The sequence below is a fragment of the Marmota flaviventris genome, chromosome 6, assembly GCF_047511675.1.
Source record: "Marmota flaviventris isolate mMarFla1 chromosome 6, mMarFla1.hap1, whole genome shotgun sequence".
NCBI classification, from domain to species: Eukaryota; Metazoa; Chordata; class Mammalia; order Rodentia; family Sciuridae; genus Marmota; species Marmota flaviventris.
Window position 1 is genome coordinate 46,643,906 of NC_092503.1, and position 7,299 is coordinate 46,651,204.

Here is a 7,299-nt window from a genome sequence, read left to right on the forward strand (position 1 = left end):
TATCTGCAAATGCCGTAGTTTTATTCTCTTTTAATGCTGAATAAATTCCATTGTATATATAGCACATTTTCTTTATCCATTCATCTACTGAAGGACATTTAAGTTGGGTCCATAGTTTAGCTATTGTGAATCGTGCTGCTATAAACATTGATATGGCTGTGTCCTTGTAGTATGCTGGTTTGAAGTCTTCTGGGTATAAACCGAGGAAGTGGGATAGCTATGTCAAATGGTGGTTCCATTCCCAGTTTTCCAAGGATTCTCCGCACTGCTCTCCATATTGGCAGCACCAATTTGCAGTCCCACCAACAATGTATGAGTGTGCCTTTCCCCCCACATCCTCACCAACACTTATTGTTAATAGCTGCCATTTGACTGCAGTGAGATGAAATCTTAGAGTAGTTTTGATTTGCATTTCTCTAATTGCTAGAGATGTTGAGCATTTTTTCATATATTTGTTGACTGTATATTCTCTTCTGAGAAGTATCTGTTCAGGTACTTGTCCCATTTATTGATTGGGTTATTGGTTTCTTTGGTGTTAAGATTTTGAAATGAAGGAAACAATTAATCAAATAAAAAAAAATCAATAGAAAGCATCACCAACAGACCAACTTTTGTGCATTTATTAATTGGGTCATTATTATTATTATTATTTTAGTGGTAAATTTTTAAAAAATTCTTTCTATATTCTTGAGATTACTGCTCTGTCTGAGGCATACATGGCAAAAATTCTCTCCCATTCTGTGGGCTCTCTCTTCACATTCTTGATTGTTTCCTTGCTGTGAAGAAGCTTTTTAGTTTGATAACATCCAATTTATTGATTTTTAAAAAATATTTTAGTTATAGGTGGATAGTATGTCTTTATTTTATTTATTTGTATGTGGTGCTGAGAATTGAACCCAGTGTCTCTCATAGCCTAGATAAGCACTTTGCCATTGAGCTACAGTCCTAGCCTCCATTTATTGATTCTTGATTTTATTTCTTGTGCTTCTTCTTGAGAAAGTCAGTTTCTGAGCCAGTATGATGGAAAGTTGGGCCTCCTTTTTAATAGGCACAGTGTATCTGGTCTAATGCCTAGGTTTTTGATGTGCGCTTTGAATTGAGTTTTGTGCAGGGTAAAAGATAGGGGTTGAATTTCATTCGGCTACACATGGATGTATAACCAATGTGATCCTCCAATCTGTACATGTGGAAAAATGAGAATTCATACCCTATTTGAATCAAATGGATGATATGTCAAAATCATTGTATTATCTTGAGCAACTAATAAAAAAACAAATAAATAAAATAAAGATGTTGTGTCCAGTTATAACTAAAAAATAAATATTAAAAAAATAAATAAATGGATAAAACCGAAAAAATTCTTCTTAATGGTAAATATCAGTGGTAAATATAGTAACTACATTGTATATTATTTTGTTTTTTATAATAAGATAAAAATGGGCTTTTCCAGAGCAAGTTGCCAAAACCAATGAAAGCAGCCAGGGCAGGCAGAAATCAGATTAAAGGTTTCAAAATTTCAAACATTAATTTTTCTTATAAGTGGTTTCTCTTTTAAGCTGTTATACTTATTTATCTAGAAGATATTGTTAGGCTTTATTTGTGAAATTGTTGTGAGTTACGTAATTTTAATTTTAATTTTATTTTTTTTAGAGAGAGAGAATTTTTTGAATGTTTATTTTTCAGTTTTTGATGGACTAATTTTTATTTTCTAAGCAATTATTCCATGGCACTCCTGTTAAAATAGAGAATTTCTTAAGTTGGGAGGCCAAGTTTGATGTAGAACTTCTGCAAATTAAAAAAAAAAAAAACAGATAAAAGAAGAAGAGCAAGCAGAAAAAATAAATTAAGTGGTATGATACTACCATACCTTTTTTTTCTGTTACCCTCAAATATTTTGGTATCCTTTCTTGTGCAGCAAGAGGATCATTTGAACAGATTTTTATAAGACAATAATATTCATAGGTATCTAGGACAAAAAGAGAAAATATATCAACATGAAGTTTTTTTTAAAGTATAATTTATAATTAATTTTTCTCCTGTACTAAGGATTTATTCCAGTGAACTTCTATCACTGAGTCATGTCCCCAGCATTTTTCTTTCTTTTTTTTTTAAATTTTTTATTGTTGGCTGTTCAAAACATTACATAGTTCTTGATATATCATATTTCACAATTTGATTCAAGTGGGTTATGAGCTCCCATTTTTACCCCATATACAGATTGCAGAATCACATCAGTTACACATCCATTGATTTACATATTGCCATACTAGTGTCTGTTGTATTCTGCTGCCTTTCCTATCCTCTACTATCCCCCCTCCCCTCCCCTCCCCTCCCCTCTTCTCTCTCTGCCCCCTCTACTGACATTCGTTTGTCCCCCTTGTATTATTTTTCCCCTTCCCCTCACTTCCTCTTGTATGTACTTTTGTATAACTCTGAGGGTCTCCTTCCATTTCCATGCATTTTCCCTTCTCTCTCCCTTTCCCTCCCACCTCTCATCCCTGTTTAATGTTAATCTTCTTCTCATGCTCTTCGACCCTACTCTGTTCTTAGTTACTCTCCTTATATCAAAGAAGACATTTGGCATTTGTTTTTTAGGGATTGGCTAGCTTCACTTAGCATAATCTGCTCTAATGCCATCCATTTCCCTGTAAATTCTATGATTTTCTCATTTTTTAATGCAGAGTAATACTCCATTGTGTATAAATGCCACATTTTTTTTATCCATTCATCCATTGAAGGGCATCTAGGTTGGTTCCACAGTCTAGCTATTGTGAATTGTGCTGCTATGAACATCGATGTAGCAGTGTCCCTGTAGCATGCTCTTTTTAGGTCTTTAGGGAATAGACCGAGAAGGGGAATAGCTGGGTCAAATGGTGGCTCCATTCCCAGCTTTCCAAGAAATCTCCATACTGCTTTCCAAATTGGCTGCACCAATTTGCAGTCCCACCAGCAATGTACAAGCGTACCCTTTTCCCCACATCCTCGCCAGCACTTGTTGTTGTTTGACTTCATAATGGCTGCCAATCTAACTGGAGTGAGATGGTATCTTAGGGTGGTTTTGATTTGCATTTCTCTGACTGCTAGAGATGGTGAGCATTTTTTCATGTACTTGTTGATTGATTGTATGTCCTCCTCTGAGAAGTGTCTGTTCAGGTCCTTGGCCCATTTGTTGATTGGGTTGTTTGTTCTCTTATTGTCTAATTTTTTGAGTTCTTTGTATACTCTGGATATTAGGGCTCTATCTGAAGTGTGAGGAGTAAAGATTTGTTCCCAGGATGTAGGCTCTCTATTTACCTCTCTTATTGTATCTTTTGCTGAGAAAAAACTTTTTAGTTTGAGTAAGTCCCATTTGTTGATTCTAGTTATTAAAATTGTGCTATGGGTGTCCTGTTGAGGAATTTGGAGCCCGACCCCACAGTATGTAGATCGTAGCCAACTTTTTCTTCTATCAGACGGCGTTTCTCTGATTTGATATCAAGCTCCTTGATCCATTTTGAATTCACTTTTGTGCATGGCGAGAGAAAGGGATTCAGTTTCATTTTGTTGCATATGGATTTCCAGTTTTCCCAGCACCATTTGTTGAAGATGCTATCCTTCCTCCATTGCATGCTTTTAGCCCCTTTATCAAATATAAGATAGTTGTAGTTTTGTGGATTGGTTTCTGTGTCCTCTATTCTGTACCATTGGTCCACCCGCCTGTTTTGGTACCAGTACCATGCTGTTTTTGTTACTATTGCTCTGTAGTATAGTTTGAAGTCTGGTATCGCTATACCGCCTGATTCACACTTCCTGCTTAGCATTGTTTTTGCTATTCTGGGTCTTTTATTTTTCCATATGAATTTCATGATTGCTTTCTCTATTTCTACAAGAAATGCCGTTGGGATTTTGATTGGCATTGCATTAAACCTATAGAGAACTTTTGGTAATATCGCCATTTTGATGATGTTAGTTCTGCCTATCCATGAACAGGGTATATTTTTCCATCTTCTAAGATCTTCTTCTATTTCTCTCTTTAGGGTTCTGTAGTTTTCATTGTATAAGTATTTCACCTTTTTTGTTAGGTTGATTCCCAAGTATTTTATTTTTTTTGAAGATATTGTGAATGGAGTGGTTGTCCTCATTTCCATTTCAGAGGATTTGTCGCTGATATACAGGAATGCCTTTGATTTATGCGTGTTGATTTTATATCCTGCCACTTTGCTGAATTCATTTATTAGCTCTAATAGTTTCTTTGTAGACCCTTTTGGGTCTGCTAGGTATAGAATCATGTGATTTGCAAATAGTGATAATTTAAGTTCTTCTTTTCCTATTTTGATGCCTTTAATTTCTTTCTTCTGTCTAATTGCTCTGGCCAGTGTTTTGAGAACTATGTTGAACAGAAGTGGTGAGAGAGGGCATCCCTGTCTTGTTCCCGATTTTAGAGGGAATGCCTTCAATTTTTCTCCATTCAGAATGATGCTAGCCTGAGGCTTAGCATAGATTGCTTTTACAATATTGAGGTATGTTCCTGTTATCCCTAGTTTTTCTAGAGTTTTGAACATAAAGGGATGCTGTACTTTGTCGAATGCTTTTTCCGCATCTATCGAGATGATCATATGGTTCTTATTTTTAAGTCTATTGATGTGGTGAATAACATTTATTGATTTCCGTATATTGAACCAGCCTTGCATCCCAGGGATGAATCCTACTTGATCATGGTGCACAATTTTTTTGATATGTTTCTGTATCCGAGTGGCCAGAATTTTATTGAGGATTTTTGCATCTAGGTTCATTAGAGATATTGGTCTGTACTTTTCTTTCTTTGAAGTGTCTTTGTCTGGTTTAGGTATCAGGGTGATGTTGGCCTCGTAGAATGAATTTGGAAGTTCTCCCTCTTTTTCTATTTCCCGAAGTAGCTTGAAAAGTATTGGTATTAGTTCCTCTTTAAAGGTTTTGTAATACTCTGCTGTATACCCATCCGGTCCTGGGCTTTTCTTAGTTGGTAGTCTTTTGATGGTTTCTTCTATTTCCTCAATTGATATTGGTCTGTTTAGGTTGTCTATATCCTCCTGACTCAATCTGGGCAGATCATATGACTTAAGAAATTTATCTATGCCTTCACTATCTTCTAATTTATTGGAGTATAAGGATTCAAAATAATTTTTGATTATCTTCTGTATTTCTGAAGTGTCTGTTGTGATATTGCCTCTTTCATCCCGTATGTTAGTGATTTGAGTTCTCTCTCTTCTTCTCTTCGCTAGCATGGCTAAGGGACTGTCGATTTTGTTTATTTTTTCAAAGAACCAACTTTTAGTTTTGTCAATTTTTTCAATTGTTTCTTTTGTTTCGATTTCATTAATTTCAGCTCTGATTTTCATTATTTCTTGCCTTCTACTTCTTTTGCTGTTGTTTTGCTCTTCTTTTTCTAGGATTTTGAGATGAAGTATGAGATCATTTATTTGTTGGTTTTTTTCTTTTTTTAAGGAATGAACTCCAAGCAATGAATTTTCCTCTTAGAACTGCTTTCAATGTGTCCCATAGATTCTGATATGTTGTGTCTGTGTTTTCATTAATCTCTAAGAATTTTTTAATTTCCTCCTTGATGTCTTCTATAACCCATTGATCATTCAGTAACCTATTGTTCATTCTCCAAGTGATGTATTCTTTTTCCTTCCCTCTTTTATCGTTGATTTTCAGTTCCATTCCATTATGATCAGATAGGATGCATGGTATTATCTCTACTCCTTTATATTGTCTAAGAGTTTCCCTGTGACATAATATATGATCTATTTTTGAGAAGGATCTATGTGCTGCTGAGAAAAAAGTGTAACTGCTTGATGTTGGGTGGTATATTCTATATATGTCAATTAAGTCTAGGTTATTAATTGTGTTATTGAGTTCTATAGTTTCCTTATTCAACTTTTGTTTGGAAGATCTGTCCAGTGGTGATAGAGGTGTGTTGAAGTCTCCCATGATTATTGTATGGTGGTCTATTATACTCTTGAACTTGAGAAGAGTTTGTTTGATGAACATAGCTACACCATTGTTTGGGGCATATATATTTATGATTGTTATGTCTTGTTGGTGTATGGTTCCCTTGAGCAGTATGTAGTGTCCCTCTTTATCCCTTTTGATTAACTTTGGCTTGAAATCTATTTTATTTGATATGAGCATGGATACTCCTGCTTGTTTCCGAAGTCCATAAGAGTGATATGATTTTTCCCAACCTTTCACCTTCAGCCTATGTATGTCTTTTCCTATCAAATGCGTCTCCTGTAGGCAGCATATTGTTGGGTCTTGTTTTGTGATCCATTCTACTAGCCTGTGTCTCTTAATTGGTGAGTTTAAGCCATTAACATTTAGGGTTATTATTGAGATATGGGTTGTTCTTCCAGCCATATTTGTTTATTTATGTTACTAAACATGGTTTGTTTTCCACTTTGATTATTTTCCCCCCTTTAGTGTCCTACCTCCCACTGTTGGTTTTCATTGTTATTTTCCATTTCCTCTTCCTGTAATGTTTTGGCGAGGATGTTTTGAAGAGATGGTTTTCTAGCTGCAAATTCTTTAAACTTTTGTTTATCGTGGAAGGTTTTAATTTCATCTTCCATCCTGAAGCTTAATTTCGCTGGAAACACAATTCTTGGTTGGAACCCATTTTCTTTCAGTGTTTGAAATATGTTATTCCAGGATCTTCTAGCTTTCAGAGTCTGTGTTGAAAGATCAGCTGTTATCCTGATTGGCTTACCCCTAAATGTGATCTGCTTCCTTTCTCTTGTAGCTTTTAAAATTCTCTCCTTATTCTATATGTTGGGCATCTTCATTATAATGTTTCTAGGTGTGGGTCTCTTATGATTTTGCACATTCGGCGTCCTGTAGGCTTCTAGGATTTGAGGTTCTGTCTCATTCTTCAAGTCTGGGAAGTTTTCTCGTATTATTTCATTGAATAGATTGCTCATTCCTTTGGTTTCAAACTCTGTCCCTTCCTGTATCCCAATGACTCTTAAATTTGGTCTCTTGATGTTATCCCATATTTCTTGGATGTTCTGCTCATGGTTTCTTAACAGTCTTGCTGAGCTGTCTATGTTCTTTTCCAGTTGAAATACTTTATCTTCATTGTCTGTTGTTCTGTCTTCTAAGTGTTCTACTCTGCTGGTAGTATTCTCAATTGAGTTTTTAAGTTGGCTTATTGCTTCCTGCATTTCTAGAATTTCTGTTTGTTTGTTTTTTATAACCTCTATTTCCCTGTATAGTTGATCTTTTTCTTCTTGGATTTGTTTATGTAATTCATTGTTGAAGTGTTCTTTCATTGTCTGATTT